This window comes from Hyla sarda, chromosome 9, assembly GCF_029499605.1.
Source record: "Hyla sarda isolate aHylSar1 chromosome 9, aHylSar1.hap1, whole genome shotgun sequence".
NCBI lineage: Eukaryota > Metazoa > Chordata > Amphibia > Anura > Hylidae > Hyla > Hyla sarda.
In genome coordinates, this window is record NC_079197.1 from 91477202 (window position 1) to 91495481 (window position 18280).

Sequence of the window (18280 nt, forward strand, 5' to 3'; positions counted from 1 at the left end):
GGAGCCGTGACGTCACGATACTCCGGCCCCGTGATCAGCAGCGGGGTGCTGCGTGTGAGATAGCGGGGGTCCCTAGCAGCAGGACCCCGCACGATCAGGCAACTTATCCCTTATCCTTTAGATAGGGCATAAGTTGTCAGCATGGTAGTATCCCTTTAAGTTCAGGAGAATGTGATGACCCCTCCAGAACCTTAACCTTTTTCTGCTATAACCACTGGAGGGTCAACTTGGTTGTGTGCTTACGGTCATTGTTGTTAGGAAAAGTTCGAGTGCATCCCATATGTAGCTTTCATGCAGAAGAATACAAATTGTCTGCCAATATTTTCTAATAATATGCTGCATTCATCTTGCCATCAATTCTCAGTAGGGATGGTATTCTTTTCGCTGTAAGCCTTGCTGACCCCTCTTACGTGTTTATGATTGTATGACCCTAAAGCTCTATTTTGGATTTTGATCTAATCAGTTAAAAAAATGACAGTATGCCAAAAGCTATGATGTCTGTCAAAATGTTGTCAGGCATCTTGTAACTGGGCTTTCTCAGGGCACTGGCACAGTAAAGGCTTCTTTCTGGCAACTCATTTGTAGCTTGTTTTGTTTTAATATCTTTGTATATATCAAATATATAAACATACCAAAAATATATTGTTAAATAGGTATTTTTTCCCATCTGCATAAATCAGTGACATATTTTTTCCTTCATGACAATTGTTTTGTATGTATTGCGTGACAGACAACCACTTTCCCATAAACTTACATAAAGCAGATTAATGTTAAAAATAATAAACTTTCAGCAAGTTTACGGACACATTTTTTACCATGAAATATGCCTGAAAATACACTGTGTGACCATAAGAAAAGAGAAAGTTAAAGTGATTTGTGCCGAATGCTAGAAATATTATCAAAATGTGTTCTATTTCTCTTCTTTCTTGTTAGTACATCTGTCTTATACTTGGAAACCCCACTACCTTTCTTGCACTTTATATATTTGCTTGTGCCAAGACAGGAAACAATCTTTAATGTAATAAATATATTTTTAAATCAAGACTAACAAACTTTTATTAGAAAACGTATGAAAAAAACAGATTTAGAGTGTATTCACACATACAGTATCCTGCGCACACGTGATGTCTATGATTTGAAGCTGGAGATTTTATGCTGCAGATTTCAATGGGAATTAAATGACTTAAAGGGGTACTCCGCTGCTCAGTGCTTGGAACAAACTGTTCCGAACGCTGGAGCTGGCGCCGGGAGCCCGTGATGTCATGGCCACACCCTTCATGACGCCACACCCCCACCACTCAATGCAAGTCTACGGGAGGGGGCGTGACAGCTGTCACGCCCCCTCCCATAGACTTGCATTGAAGGGATGGGGCTTGATGTCATGCGGTGGCGGGGTTATGATGTCACGAGCTCCCAGCGCCGGCTCCAGTATTCGGAACAGTTTGTTCCAAACACTGAGCAGCGGAGTACCCCTTTAACACAGCATCAAATTTGCAGCTTAAAATCCTGAACATCAAATATGCGCAGGATACTGTACGTGTGAATATCCTCTTAATTTGCTTACTATATGTGCATCAAAATACATACATTTGTTTCTTTTCAGTTTTTTTGTTTGTTTTTTAAAGGGGTACTCCGGTGAAAACCTATTTTCTTTTAAATCAACTGGTGGCAGAAAGCTAAACATATTTGTAAATTACTTCTATGAAAAAATCTTAATACTTCCTGTACTTATTAGCTGCTGAATACTACAGAGGAAATTCTTTTCTTTTTGGAATGCTCTCTGATGACATCACGAGCACAGTTCTCTCTGCTGACGTTATTATAATAATAATAATAACGCTTTATTTATTGTTGTCCTTAGTGGGATTTGAACCCAAGTCCCCAGCACTGCAGGGCAGCAGTGCTAACCATTGAGCCACCATGCTGCCCTTAGCATACATCTGCTATGTATGGTTGCTAAAATGGACAGAGATGTCAGCAGAGAGCACTGTGCTCGTGATGTCATCAGTGTTCCAAAAAGAAAGGAATTTCCTCTGTAGCATTCAGCAGCTAATAAGTACTGGAAGGATTAAGATTTTTTAATAGAAGTAATTTACAAATATGTTTAACTTTCTGCCACCAGTTGATTTAAAAGAAAAAAGGTTTTCACCGGAGTACCCCTTTAACCCGATAACGACCACGGACGAGTATAGACGTCCAGGTTGGCAGGCGTTCCCGCACCTGGACGTCTATACTCGTCCATTATTCTCGTGGGTGCTGCCCAGTGCACCCATGAGATCGCGGCAGGGACTCGGCTGTATCACACAGCCGGGACCCTGCTGCACTGCCAGGACCGAAGTAAACTTCGGTCCCAGCAGTTTTAACCCTTACAGCCGCGGTCGGAAGTGACCGCGGGCTGTAAGTGTTATGACAGAGGGAAAGAGCTCCCTCTGTCACTCCTGCAGCACCCCGCATCGCGATCGCGGGGTGCTGTGTGTGTCCGCGGCTGGCCGGGACCTGCCGCACTGCCGGGAGTGAAGTTCACTTCACTTCCGGCAGTTTAACCCTTACAGCCGCGGTCAGAAGTGACCGCGCGCTGTAAGGAGTTCTGACAGAGGGAGGGGGCTCCCTCTGTCTCCTCTACAGCACCCTGCAGCGCGATCGCGGGGTGCTGCTTCATACCTGGGCAGCCGGGGGTCCTACAAAGACCCCCAGGTCTGCCCTGGGTATTGCCTGAAAGGACGTGCCAGAGGCACGTCCTAATATGCTGCCTGCTAGTGAAAACTGGCAGGCAGCATATAACTATAATGCTTTGGAATACTAAGTATTCCAAAGCATTAAAAAGTGTAAAAATAAATAAATAAATAAAATAAAAGTGTAAAAATAAATAAAAATGTAATAAAAGTGTAAAAAAAAAAAAAAAAAAAAAAAAAAAAAAAATACATATATATATATATTTTATATATATTAAAAATACATTTATTAAATGAATCTAATTAAAAAAAATGCATAATGTGTAGGATCGCATTGGCGGACATCCACAGCATGTAATATGCTGCGGATGTCCACCATGTGATCCTACACATTATTGTCACGATGCCGGCTGGCGGGTAGTGGATCCTCTGTGCCAGAGAGGGATTGGCGTGGACCGTGCTAGTGGATCGGTTCTAAGTCACTACTGGTTTTCACCAGAGCCCGCCGCAAAGCGGGATGGTCTTGCTGCGGCGGTAGTGACCAGGTCGTATCCACTAGCAACGGCTCAACCTCTCTGGCTGCTGAAGATAGGCGCGGTACAAGGGAGTAGACAGAAGCAAGGTCGGACGTAGCAGAAGGTCGGGGCAGGCAGCAAGGATCGTAGTCAGGGGCAACGGCAGGAGGTCTGGAACACAGGCTAGGAACATACAAGGAACGCTTTCACTGGCACAATGGCAACAAGATCCGGCAGGGAAGTGCAGGGGAAGTGAGGTGATATAGGGAAGTGCACAGGTGAAGACACTAATTGGAATCACTGCGCCAATCAGCGGCGCAGTGGCCCTTTAAATCGCAAAGACCCGGCGCGCGCGCGCCCTAGGGAGCGGGGCCGCGCGCGCCGGGACAGGACCGAGGGAGAGCGAGTCAGGTACGGGAGCCGGGGTGCGCATCGCGAGCGGGCGCTACCCGCATCGCGAATCGCATCCCGGCTGGAAGCAGAATCGCAGCGCCCCGGGTCAGTGGATCTGACCGGAGCGCTGCAGCGGAGAGAGTGTAGCGAGCGCTCCGGGGAGGAGCGGGGACCCGGAGCGCTCGGCGTAACAGTACCCCCCCCCTTGGGTCTCCCCCTCTTTTTAGGGCCTGAGAACCTGAGGAGCAGACTTTTATCTAGGATGTTGTCCTCAGGTTCCCAGGATCTCTCTTCAGGACCACAACCCTCCCAGTCCACTAGAAAAAAAGTTTTCCCTCTGACCTTTTTAGAGGCTAAGATCTCTTTGACAGAGAAGATGTCCGAGGAGCCGGAAACAGGAGTGGGAGGAACAGATTTGGGAGAAAAACGGTTGAGGATGAGTGGTTTAAGAAGAGAGACGTGAAAGGCATTAGGGATACGAAGAGAAGGAGGGAGAAGAAGTTTATAAGAGACAGGATTAATTTGACACAAAATTTTGAAAGGACCAAGATAGCGTGGTCCCAACTTGTAGCTAGGGACACGGAAGCGGACATATTTAGCGGAGAGCCATACCTTGTCTCCAGGGGAAAAAACGGGAGGAGCTCTTCTTTTCTTATCCGCGAACCTCTTCATGCGTGATGAAGCCTGTAGGAGAGAATTTTGGGTCTCTCTCCATATAATGGAAAGGTCACGAGAAATTTCATCCACAGCGGGCAGACCAGAGGGCAAGGGGGTAGGGAGGGGGGGAAGAGGGTGACGGCCGTACACCACGAAAAATGGGGATTTGGAGGAAGATTCAGAGACTCTGAAGTTATACGAGAATTCGGCCCATGGAAGGAGATCTGCCCAGTCATCCTGGCGGGAGGAAACAAAATGTCGCAAATAATCACCCAAGACTTGGTTAATTCTTTCTACTTGTCCATTGGACTGGGGATGATATGCAGAAGAAAAATTTAATTTAATCTTGAGTTGTTTACAGAGAGCCCTCCAGAATTTAGACACGAATTGGACGCCTCTATCCGAGACGATCTGCGTAGGCAATCCGTGAAGACGAAAAATGTGTACAAAAAATTGTTTAGCCAACTGAGGCGCTGAAGGAAGACCAGGAAGAGGGATGAAATGTGCCATTTTGGAGAATCGATCAACGACCACCCAAATAACAGTGTTGCCACGGGAAGGGGGTAAATCAGTAATAAAATCCATACCAATCAGAGACCAAGGCTGTTCGGGGACAGGCAGGGGATGAAGAAAACCAGCGGGCTTCTGGCGAGGAGTCTTATCCCGGGCACAGATAGTGCAGGCTCGCACAAAGTCCACAACATCCGTCTCCAGAGTCGGCCACCAATAGAAGCGGGAGATGAGTTGCACAGATTTCTTGATGCCCACATGACCAGCGAGATGGGAGGAGTGACCCCATTTGAGGATTCCGAGGCGTTGGCGTGGAGAAACAAAGGTCTTTTCTGGAGGAGTTTGCCTGATGGAGGCTGGAGAAGTGGAGATCAGGCAGTCAGGTGGAATGATGTGTTGCGGAGAGAGTTCAACTTCTGAGGCATCCGAGGAACGAGAGAGAGCATCGGCCCTAATGTTCTTATCGGCAGGACGAAAGTGAATCTCAAAATTAAATCGGGCAAAGAACAGAGACCACCGGGCCTGGCGAGGATTCAGCCGTTGGGCAGACTGGAGGTAGGAGAGGTTCTTGTGGTCGGTGTAAATAATAACTGGAAATCTTGATCCCTCCAGCAGATGCCTCCATTCCTCAAGTGCTAATTTAATGGCTAGAAGCTCTCGATCCCCGATGGAGTAGTTCCTCTCCGCCGGAGAGAAGGTCCTAGAAAAAAACCCACAAGTGACAGCATGCCCGGAAGAATTTTTTTGTAAAAGAACAGCTCCAGCTCCCACTGAGGAGGCATCAACCTCCAATAGGAAGGGTTTGGAAGGGTCAGGTCTGGAGAGCACGGGAGCCGAAGAAAAGGCAGACTTGAGTCGTTTAAAGGCGTCTTCCGCTTGAGGAGGCCACGACTTGGGATCGGCATTTTTTTTGGTTAAAGCCACGATAGGAGCCACAACGGTAGAAAAATGTGGAATAAATTGCCTGTAATAATTGGCGAACCCCAAAAAGCGTTGGATAGCACGGAGTCCGGAGGGGCGTGGCCAATCTAAGACGGCAGAGAGTTTGTCTGGATCCATTTGTAGTCCCTGGCCAGAGACCAAATATCCTAGAAAAGGAAGAGATTGGCATTCAAACAGACATTTCTCAATTTTGGCATAGAGTTGATTGTCACGAAGTCTCTGAAGAACCATACGGACATGCTGGCGGTGTTCTTCTAGATTGGCAGAGAAAATTAGGATATCGTCCAGATATACAACAACACAGGAGTATAGCAGATCACGAAAAATTTCATTGACAAAGTCTTGGAAGACAGCAGGGGCGTTGCACAGGCCAAAGGGCATGACCAGATACTCAAAGTGTCCATCTCTGGTGTTAAGCGCCGTTTTCCACTCATCCCCCTCTCTGATGCGGATGAGGTTATAGGCGCCTCTTAAGTCCAATTTAGTAAAGATGTGGGCACCTTGGAGGCGATCAAAGAGTTCAGAGATGAGGGGTAGGGGGTAGCGGTTCTTAACCGTGATTTTATTAAGACCGCGGTAGTCAATGCAAGGACGTAGGGAGCCATCTTTTTTGGACACAAAGAAAAATCCAGCTCCGGCAGGAGAGGAGGATTTACGGATAAAGCCCTTTTTTAAATTTTCCTGGACATACTCAGACATGGCAAGAGTCTCTGGGGCAGAGAGAGGATAAATTCTGCCCCGGGGTGGAGTAGTACCCGGGAGGAGGTCGATAGGGCAATCATAAGGCCTGTGAGGAGGTAGAGTCTCAGCTTGTTTTTTGCAGAAAACATCCGCGAAGTCCATATAGGCCTTAGGGAGACCGGTTACTGAGGGAACCACAGAGTCACGGCAAGGGTTACTGGGAACCGGTCTTAGACAGTCCTTGGAACAAGAGGGCCCCCAACTCTTGATCTCCCCAGTGGACCAATCCAGGGTTGGGGAATGAAGTTGAAGCCAGGGAAGTCCAAGGAGAATTTCCGAGGTGCAATTGGGGAGGACCAAAAGTTCAATCCTCTCGTGATGAGATCCGATGCTCATTAGAAGGGGCTCCGTGCGGAAGCGTATGGTACAGTCCAATCTTTCATTGTTTACACAATTGATGTAAAGGGGTCTGGCGAGACTGGTCACTGGGATGTTGAACCTGTTGACGAGAGAGGCCAAAATAAAATTTCCTGCAGATCCAGAGTCCAAGAAGGCCACGGTAGAGAAGGAGAAGGCAGAGGCAGACATCCGCACAGGCACAGTAAGACGTGGAGAAGCAGAGTAGACATCAAGGACTGTCTCACCTTTGTGCGGAGTCAGCGTACGTCTTTCCAGGCGGGGAGGACGGATAGGACAATCCCTCAGGAAGTGTTCGGTACTAGCACAGTACAGGCAGAGGTTCTCCATGCGGCGTCGTGTCCTCTCTTGAGGTGTCAGGCGAGACCGGTCGACCTGCATAGCCTCCACGGCGGGAGGCACAGGAACAGATTGCAGGGGACCAGAGGAGAGAGGAGCCGAGGAGAAGAAACGCCTCGTGCGAACAGAGTCCATATCTTGGCGGAGCTCCTGACGCCTTTCGGAAAAACGCATGTCAATGCGAGTGGCTAGGTGAATAAGTTCATGTAGATTAGCAGGAATTTCTCGTGCGGCCAGAACATCTTTAATGTTGCTGGATAGGCCTTTTTTAAAGGTCGCGCAGAGGGCCTCATTATTCCAGGACAATTCTGAAGCAAGAGTACGGAATTGTACGGCATACTCGCCAACGGAAGAATTACCCTGGACCAGGTTCAACAGGGCAGTCTCAGCAGAAGAGGCTCGGGCAGGTTCCTCAAAGACACTTCGGATTTCCGAGAAGAAGGAGTGTACAGAGGCAGTGACGGGGTCATTGCGGTCCCAGAGCGGTGTGGCCCATGACAGGGCTTTTCCGGACAGAAGGCTGACTACGAAAGCCACCTTAGACCTTTCAGTGGGAAACAGGTCCGACATCATCTCCAGATGCAGGGAACATTGGGAAAGAAAGCCACGGCAAAACTTAGAGTCCCCATCAAATTTATCCGGCAAGGATAGGCGTAGCCCAGGAGCGGCCACTCGCTGCGGAGGAGGTGCAGGAGCTGGCGGAGGAGATGACTGCTGAAGCTGTGGTAGTAACTGTTGTAGCATAACGGTCAGTTGAGACAGCTGTTGGCCTTGTTGCGCTATCTGTTGTGACTGCTGGGCGACCACCGTGGTGAGGTCAGCGACAACTGGCAGAGGAACTTCAGCGGGATCCATGGCCGGATCTACTGTCACGATGCCGGCTGGCGGGTAGTGGATCCTCTGTGCCAGAGAGGGATTGGCGTGGACCGTGCTAGTGGATCGGTTCTAAGTCACTACTGGTTTTCACCAGAGCCCGCCGCAAAGCGGGATGGTCTTGCTGCGGCGGTAGTGACCAGGTCGTATCCACTAGCAACGGCTCAACCTCTCTGGCTGCTGAAGATAGGCGCGGTACAAGGGAGTAGACAGAAGCAAGGTCGGACGTAGCAGAAGGTCGGGGCAGGCAGCAAGGATCGTAGTCAGGGGCAACGGCAGGAGGTCTGGAACACAGGCTAGGAACATACAAGGAACGCTTTCACTGGCACAATGGCAACAAGATCCGGCAGGGAAGTGCAGGGGAAGTGAGGTGATATAGGGAAGTGCACAGGTGAAGACACTAATTGGAATCACTGCGCCAATCAGCGGCGCAGTGGCCCTTTAAATCGCAAAGACCCGGCGCGCGCGCGCCCTAGGGAGCGGGGCCGCGCGCGCCGGGACAGGACCGAGGGAGAGCGAGTCAGGTACGGGAGCCGGGGTGCGCATCGCGAGCGGGCGCTACCCGCATCGCGAGCGGGCGCTACCCGCATCGCGAATCGCATCCCGGCTGGAAGCAGAATCGCAGCGCCCCGGGTCAGTGGATCTGACCGGAGCGCTGCAGCGGAGAGAGTGTAGCGAGCGCTCCGGGGAGGAGCGGGGACCCGGAGCGCTCGGCCTAACAATTATGCAGCAGTCACGGTAATGAGCTCCCTGCTGCGGCTGGGTAGCTTTGTGTGTCCACTCATAGCGGCGGATTTCCCGCCAGCAGTCATGAGCGGACACACTGAGCTACCCAGCCGCAGCAGTGATGGATATATTCGCCATGAGCGGGTGCTTATTCCCACAACATGGCGGATATATCCATCAGGAGCCTTAACTGTCACAGACAGACGCGTTATACCCCCTGCCGACCAAGGACTAATCAGAGAGGTCCCTGGTGCAGCCAATAACTTGTAGGAGTGCGGTATATAAATGGGGTCACTTGTGGGGGTGGGGGTACTGTTCTGCCCTGAAAGCCAAATGGCGCTCCTCTCCTTCTGAGTCCTACCACGCGGCCAAGGAACCATATATGGCAAAAGCGGGGGTATTTCCGAACATGGAACAAGCAGCTAAATAAAATATAGGGTGCATTTCTTTCAATATCAGAAGTGATGTACAAAAAATATGCCCCCCAAATGATGCATTTGTGAAAAATTGCAAATTTCGAATTTTTAACACTGACTTTGTAATAATTCCTGCCAAAAAACTATGGTGTTAAAATACTCACTGTACCCCCTAGCGAATACCTTAAGGGGTCTAGTTTTTAAAATGGGGTCATTTGGGGGGTGTTCCTATGTTCTACTACCTTTTAATTTCTGCAAACCTTGCATAGCACACAAAAAAAGATGTACTTTTCAAATTTTCTAAATTTCAAGTTAAATTGTTAGGCTTCTAACTAATTTAAAATGTTAATTAAAAACAAAAAAAATGACGTCAAAATAAAGTAGACATCTGAAAGTATAAGTTTCATAAACTATTTGGTCAGTATGTATAAATATATGCACCCTATTAGTGTTAAAATAGCAAAAAATCTTAATTTTTTGTAAAAATGTCATGATTTTTTGCATTATAAAAAAAAACTACAAATGATATCGGCGTACTTTTACTATGTACATGAAGGACAACTTGTGACAAAAAAACAATGTCAGAATTATCATGATTGGCAAAACGTTACCAGAGTTATTCTCTAATAAAGACAGACATCCCCGATTTGAAAAAACAGGCCTGGTCTTTCAGGGGCGTACAGGTTTATTTGTATTGGTCCTTAAGGGGTTAAGCTGTGTCCTGTCCTTACATGCTTCCTTCCTCCATTGTCTATTTGGGCAATGCAACAGGGATTGTGTGCTTTATGACAGCTTAAATAAATGGAGTTAATTGACAGAGAAATGTCATAGATTATTACAGTCTCGGAAAGTGAGGGATTAAAGCCCCCTCCTCCAGAGAACAGGGAGTGAGAGGGAGCTGCATACAGTGCCAGTAGCTGCTCACATAGTCTGGTATATCTAGTGTGCTCAATGTTTAGATATGGACTTGTTTGTTTTTCTGAGGGTATGATTTATTATGTAAATAAAGCTCATTGAGTCATAGGTAATTATAGAAAAGATAACCGTCACAGTTGTACAGTTGGGTAGATAGTGTTTGGATGTTGCAGAGTTATGAGGAACATGGGAGAGGTACTTCCCCAACATCTGCCATGACATGGGTTGCGGCAATGATTCCTTGAACAATTAGAGGCAATTATTCTGATGTATTTATATTCACATAAAACAAAGACTGATTCTAAAAGCGGGCAATCTAGCGTGATGTGCAGCTTATGTATGCAAGTTTTATTTGGCTTTGTTTTGGAAGAGGCAAAGTAAATAAAAGATAACAGATTGTAAAAGGATTTGTGAAGCATGATGATCTCCAATCTGCAAATCTTGTGTTTTCAGTTTCACAGCACAAACTGATCCTTATGGAAACAGACATGTTTTCAGTATTGGGCAGCTGAGTAGAAAGCCATGCTTTCTCGACAAAATATAATACTTTACACTGCAATATTCAGCATATCCACATGAAAGATTTTATATGGTCACACATATATATGTATATATATATATATATATATATATATATATATATATATATATATATATGATATGGTCATTTTAGCATTGGAATGATCTGTAATGATTACGAGGCTCAATTCCAGACTTTAGTTTTTGCATGACCTTGTTACACAGTTATTTTAAGGCTATGTTTTAATTGCAATTTATGAATGCAAAGCCAGGAGCGATCATAAATGGAAGACACATGTAAAGTAAAGACTGATACTTCTCTTTTTCAGGCTGTGTATTCAATAATTGTAACTAAAACCCAAAATTAGGTTATCCACTATCAATATGAAAAAGCATTGCTACCTGATTGTGGAGGGATCTGATCGCTGGGGTCTCCTAAATTTTGAGTACGGGGGCCTGAGTCTCCCTTTAAATTCGTGCAGTGAGTGTAGAGTTCAGCTGTCTCCGAGACTCCCATAGAGAATGAATGGAGTGCTGGTGCATATGTGCGACCCATTACTCTGTCTCTGTTCTGAAGATCATGGGGGCGCCCTAGTGGTCAGACCCCTGGGATCAGGTAATTATCCCCTATGGTATGGAATAACTTTGCAAGATGGGAACCCAATTTAAAGATCACTGAATCTAACACCCAAATACACTTTTTATTAGTTTTTATATTGTCTGTTATTTTTTGGGGCACATATACTACGTATGTAGAAGATAGATAGATAGATAGATAGATAATGGTAGATGGATAGATAGAAAGATAATGATAGATAGATATGGGATAGATAGATAGATAGATAATGATAGATAGATATGAGATAGATAGATAATGATAGATGGATAGATAGATAGATAGGAGATAGATTGATATGAGATAGATAGATAGATAGATAGATAGATAGATAGATAGATAGATAGATACTGGTAGATGGATAGATAGAGAATGATAGATAGATATGAGATAGATAGATGGATAGATAGATAATGATAGATAGATATGAGATAGATAGATAGATGGATAGATAATGATAGATAGATATGAGATAGATAGATAGATAGATAGATAATGATAGATAGATATGAGATAGATAGATGGATAGATAGATAATGATGGATAGATAGATAGATAGATAGATAGATATGAGATAGATAGATAGATAGATAATGATAGATAGATAGATATTAGATAGATAGATAATGATAGATGAATAGATAGATAGATAATGATAGATAGATATGAGATAGATAGATAGATAGATAATGATAGATAGATAGATATGAGATAGATAGATAGATAGATAGATGGATAGATAGATAATGATTGATAGATAGATAGATAGATAGATAGATATGAGATAGATAGATAGATAGATAGATAATGATAGATGGATAGATAGATAGCTAGATAGCTAGATATTGATAGATAGATAGATATGAGATAGATAGATAGATAGATAGATAGATAGATAGATAGATATGGGGAGATCATCAAAAATCTGTTAGTGAAATTAAGTAGCCAGCAGGTGAAACCAGGAACAAGACATCACAATGAATATATGGACCACAGAATAACCTTTCTTTTACCTCCTTAGTGACAAAATATAATGTTGCACATGAAGACCAGAATATATATATAATTTTTTATTTTATTTTTTTACCTCCAAGTATTCCATCAGTTGTAGTTATTTTACTTTAAAGGTGCAGAGATATGAGCCCATAATTTGGCTTGAGAAGTGTCACGATGCCGGCTGGCAGGTAGTGGACCCTCTGTGCCAGAGAGGGATTGGCGTGGACCGTGCTAGTGGACCGGTTCTAAGCCACTACTGGTTTTCACCAGAGCCCGCCGCAAAGCGGGATGGTCTTGCTGCGGCGGTAGTGACCAGGTCGTATCCACTAGCAACGGCTCACCTCTCTGGCTGCTGAAGATAGGCGCGGTACAAGGGAGTAGGCAGAAGCAAGGTCGGACGTAGCAGAAGGTCGGGGCAGGCAGCAAGGATCGTAGTCAGGGGCAACGGCAGCAGGTCTGGAAACACAGGCAAGGAACACACAAGGAACGCTTTCACTGGCACTAAGGCAACAAGATCCGGCAAGGGAGTGCAAGGGAAGTGAGGTAATATAGGGAAGTGCACAGGTGAAAACCCTAATTGGAACCACTGCGCCAATCAGCGGCGCAGTGGCCCTTTAAATCGCAGAGACCCGGCGCGCGCGCGCCCTAGGGAGCGGGGCCGCGCGCGCCGGGACAGAACAGACGGGGAGCGAGTCAGGTAGGGGAGCCGGGGTGCGCATCGCGAGCGGGCGCTACCCGCATCGCGAATCGCATCCCGGCTGGCAGCAGGATCGCAGCGCCCCGGGTCAGAGGACGTGACCGGAGCGCTGCAGCGGAGGGAGTGAAGCGAGCGCTCCGGGGAGGAGCGGGGACCCGGAGCGCTCGGCGTAACAGTACCCCCCCCCTTGGGTCTCCCCCTCTTCTTGGAGCCTGAGAACCTGAGGAGCAGACTTTTGTCAAGGATGTTGTCCTCAGGTTCCCAGGATCTCTCTTCAGGACCACAACCCTCCCAGTCTACTAAAAAAAAATTTTTCCCTCTGACCTTTTTGGCAGCCAAAATTTCCTTGACCGAGAAGACGTCCGAGGAGCCGGAAACAGGAGTGGGAGGAACAGATTTGGGAGAAAAACGGTTGAGGATGAGTGGTTTGAGAAGAGAGACGTGAAAGGCATTAGGGATACGAAGAGAAGGAGGAAGAAGAAGTTTATAAGAGACAGGATTAATTTGACACAAAATTTTGAAAGGACCAAGATAGCGTGGTCCCAACTTGTAGCTAGGGACACGGAAGCGGACATATTTAGCGGAGAGCCATACCTTGTCTCCAGGGGAAAAAACGGGGGGAGCTCTTCTTTTCTTATCCGCGAACCTCTTCATGCGTGAAGAAGCCTGTAAGAGAGAATTTTGGGTCTCTCTCCATATAATGGAAAGGTCACGAGAAATTTCATCCACAGCGGGCAGACCAGAGGGCAAGGGGGTAGGGAGGGGGGGAAGAGGGTGACGGCCGTACACCACGAAAAATGGGGATTTGGAGGAAGATTCAGAGACCCTGAAGTTATACGAAAATTCGGCCCATGGAAGGAGATCTGCCCAGTCATCCTGGCGGGAGGAAACAAAATGTCGCAAATAATCACCCAGGATCTGGTTAATTCTTTCTACTTGTCCATTGGACTGGGGATGATATGCAGAGGAAAAATTTAATTTAATCTTGAGTTGTTTACAGAGAGCCCTCCAGAATTTAGACACGAATTGGACCCCTCTATCCGAGACAATCTGCGTAGGCAACCCGTGAAGACGAAAAATGTGTACAAAAAATTGTTTAGCCAACTGAGGCGCAGAAGGAAGACCAGGAAGAGGGATGAAATGTGCCATTTTGGAGAATCGATCAACGACCACCCAAATAACGGTGTTGCCACGGGAAGGGGGTAAATCAGTAATAAAATCCATACCAATCAGAGACCAAGGCTGTTCGGGGACAGGCAGAGGATGAAGAAAACCAGCGGGCTTCTGGCGAGGAGTCTTATCCCGGGCACAGATAGTGCAGGCTCGCACAAAGTCCCCAACATCCGTCTCCAGAGTCGGCCACCAATAGAAGCGGGAGATGAGTTGCACAGATTTCTTGATGCCCGCATGACCTGCGAGATGGGAGGAGTGACCCCATTTGAGGATTCCGAGGCGTTGGCGTGGAGAAACAAAGGTCTTTCCTGGAGGAGTCTGCCTGATGGAGGCAGGAGAAGTGGAGATCAGGCAGTCAGGTGGAATGATGTGTTGCGGAGGGAGATCAACTTCTGAGGCATCCGAGGAACGAGAGAGAGCATCGGCCCTAATGTTCTTATCGGCAGGACGAAAGTGAATCTCAAAATTAAATCGGGCAAAGAACAGAGACCACCGGGCCTGGCGAGGATTCAGCCGTTGGGCCGACTGGAGGTAGGAGAGGTTCTTGTGGTCGGTGTAGATAATAACAGGAAATCTTGATCCCTCCAGCAGATGCCTCCATTCCTCAAGTGCTAATTTAATGGCTAGAAGCTCTCGATCCCCGATGGAGTAGTTCCTCTCCGCTGGAGAGAAGGTCCTAGAGAAAAAACCACAAGTGACAGCATGCCCGGAAGGATTTTTTTGTAGAAGAACAGCTCCAGCTCCTACTGAGGAGGCATCAACCTCCAATAGGAAGGGTTTGGAAGGGTCAGGTCTGGAGAGCACGGGAGCCGAAGAAAAGGCAGACTTGAGTCGTTTAAAGGAGTCTTCTGCTTGAGGAGGCCAGGACTTGGGATCAGCATTTTTCTTGGTTAAAGCCACGATAGGAGCCACAATGGTAGAAAAATGTGGAATAAATTGCCTGTAATAATTGGCGAACCCCAAAAAGCGTTGGATAGCACGGAGTCCGGAGGGGCGTGGCCAATTTAAGACGGCAGAGAGTTTGTCTGGATCCATCTGTAGTCCCTGGCCAGAGACCAAATATCCTAGAAAAGGAAGAGATTGGCATTCAAACAGACATTTCTCAATTTTGGCATAGAGTTGGTTGTCACGAAGTCTCTGAAGAACCATACGGACATGCTGGCGGTGTTCTTCTAGATTGGCAGAAAAAATTAGGATATCGTCCAGATATACCACAACACAGGAGTATAACAGATCACGAAAAATTTCATTGACAAAGTCTTGGAAGACGGCAGGGGCATTGCACAGTCCAAAGGGCATGACCAGATACTCAAAGTGTCCATCTCTGGTGTTAAATGCCGTTTTCCACTCGTCCCCCTCTCTGATGCGGATGAGGTTATAGGCGCCTCTTAAGTCCAATTTAGTGAAGATGTGGGCACCTTGGAGGCGATCAAAGAGTTCAGAGATGAGGGGTAAGGGGTAGCGGTTCTTAACCGTGATTTTATTAAGACCGCGGTAGTCAATGCAAGGACGTAGGGAGCCATCTTTTTTGGACACAAAGAAAAATCCGGCTCCGGCAGGAGAGGAGGATTTACGGATAAAGCCCTTTTTTAGATTCTCCTGGACGTATTCGGACATGGCAAGAGTCTCTGGGGCAGAGAGAGGATAAATTCTGCCCCGGGGTGGAGTAGTACCCGGGAGGAGGTCGATAGGGCAATCATAAGGCCTGTGAGGAGGTAGAGTCTCAGCTTGTTTTTTGCAGAAAACATCCGCGAAGTCCATATAGGCCTTAGGGAGACCGGTTACTGGAGGAACCACAGAGTTACGGCAAGGGTTACTGGGAACCGGTTTTAGACAGTTCTTGGAACAAGAGGACCCCCAACTCTTGATCTCCCCAGTGGACCAATCCAGGGTTGGGGAATGAAGTTGAAGCCAGGGAAGTCCAAGGAGAATCTCCGAGGTGCAATTGGGGAGGACCAAAAGTTCAATCCTCTCATGATGAGATCCGATGCTCATAAGAAGGGGCTCCGTGCGGAAACGTATGGTACAGTCCAATCTTTCATTATTTACACAATTGATGTAGAGGGGTCTGGCGAGACTGGTCACTGGGATGTTGAACCTGTTGACGAGAGAGGCCAAAATAAAATTTCCTGCAGATCCAGAGTCCAAGAAGGCCACTGTAGAGAAGGAGAAGGCAGAGGCAGACATCCGCACAGGCACAGTAAGACGTGGAGAAGCAGAGTAGACATCAAGGACTGTCTCACCTTTGTGTGGAGTCAGCGTACGTCTTTCCAGGCGGGGAGGACGGATAGGACAATCCCTCAGGAAGTGTTCGGTACTAGCACAGTACAGGCAGAGGTTCTCCATACGGCGTCGTGTCCTCTCTTGAGGTGTCAGGCGAGACCGGTCGACCTGCATAGCCTCCACGGCGGGAGGCACAGGAACAGATTGCAGGGGACCAGAGGAGAGAGGAGCCGAGGAGACGAAACGCCTCGTGCGAACAGAGTCCATATCTTGGCGGAGTTCCTGACGCCTTTCAGAAAAACGCATGTCAATGCGAGTGGCTAGGTGAATAAGTTCATGTAGATTAGCAGGAATTTCTCGTGCGGCCAGAACATCTTTAATGTTGCTGGATAGGCCTTTTTTGAAGGTCGCGCAGAGGGCCTCATTATTCCAGGACAATTCTGAAGCAAGTGTACGGAATTGTACGGCATACTCGCCAACGGAAGAATTACCCTGGACCAGGTTCAACAGGGCAGTCTCAGCAGAAGAGGCTCGGGCAGGTTCCTCAAAGACACTTCGGATTTCCGAGAAGAAGGAGTGTACAGAGGCAGTGACGGGGTCATTGCGGTCCCAGAGCGGTGTGGCCCATGACAGGGCTTTTCCGGACAGAAGACTGACTACGAAAGCCACCTTAGACCTTTCAGTGGGAAACAGGTCCGACATCATCTCCAGATGCAGGGAACATTGGGAAAGAAAGCCACGGCAAAACTTAGAGTCCCCATCAAATTTATCCGGCAAGGATAAGCGTATCCCAGGAGCGGCCACTCGCTGCGGAGGAGGTGCAGGAGCTGGCGGAGGAGATGACTGCTGAAGCTGTGGTAGCAACTGTTGTAGCATAACGGTCAGTTGAGACAGCTGTTGGCCTTGTTGCGCTATCTGTTGTGACTGCTGGGCGACCACCGTGGTGAGGTCAGCGACAACTGGCAGAGGAACTTCAGCGGGATCCATGGCCGGATCTACTGTCACGATGCCGGCTGGCAGGTAGTGGACCCTCTGTGCCAGAGAGGGATTGGCGTGGACCGTGCTAGTGGACCGGTTCTAAGCCACTACTGGTTTTCACCAGAGCCCGCCGCAAAGCGGGATGGTCTTGCTGCGGCGGTAGTGACCAGGTCGTATCCACTAGCAACGGCTCACCTCTCTGGCTGCTGAAGATAGGCGCGGTACAAGGGAGTAGGCAGAAGCAAGGTCGGACGTAGCAGAAGGTCGGGGCAGGCAGCAAGGATCGTAGTCAGGGGCAACGGCAGCAGGTCTGGAAACACAGGCAAGGAACACACAAGGAACGCTTTCACTGGCACTAAGGCAACAAGATCCGGCAAGGGAGTGCAAGGGAAGTGAGGTAATATAGGGAAGTGCACAGGTGAAAACCCTAATTGGAACCACTGCGCCAATCAGCGGCGCAGTGGCCCTTTAAATCGCAGAGACCCGGCGCGCGCGCGCCCTAGGGAGCGGGGCCGCGCGCGCCGGGACAGAACAGACGGGGAGCGAGTCAGGTAGGGGAGCCGGGGTGCGCATCGCGAGCGGGCGCTACCCGCATCGCGAATCGCATCCCGGCTGGCAGCAGGATCGCAGCGCCCCGGGTCAGAGGACGTGACCGGAGCGCTGCAGCGGAGGGAGTGAAGCGAGCGCTCCGGGGAGGAGCGGGGACCCGGAGCGCTCGGCGTAACAAGAAGTTATATAATTCTGTGCAGATAGCTTCCAGGATTAATAGATTTGTGTTATGTTTATAGGTAACAGTTATTAAATATAGTAAGTTTATAATAGAAAAAAAAATACTTTGGTTGTTTTTCCAAACTTTTTTCAAAACATTTGGTGAATCCTACAATGAGATATTATTTATACTATATAAATAACATGCACTGTCCTACTTTTAGCTTTGATTATAGAAGGAAGGATTTACAAATACACAATGTCAAGAAAGGTAATATCCATAATGTAGGAAGATGTTATTTTTCATCACTTGG

The 18280-nt window shown here is 47.6% G+C and overlaps 1 protein-coding gene and 1 long non-coding RNA gene across 5 annotated transcripts in view; one reads left to right on the forward strand and one right to left on the reverse strand.

Moving 5' to 3' along the window:
- The window catches only part of GRIA3 (glutamate ionotropic receptor AMPA type subunit 3), a 386650-nt gene that overhangs the window by 300219 nt on the left and 68151 nt on the right, over positions 1 to 18280 (forward strand). The window lies entirely within an intron of this gene.
- LOC130291195 (uncharacterized) overlaps positions 1 to 18280 on the reverse strand; it is a 103878-nt gene that overhangs the window by 22869 nt on the left and 62729 nt on the right. The window lies entirely within an intron of this gene.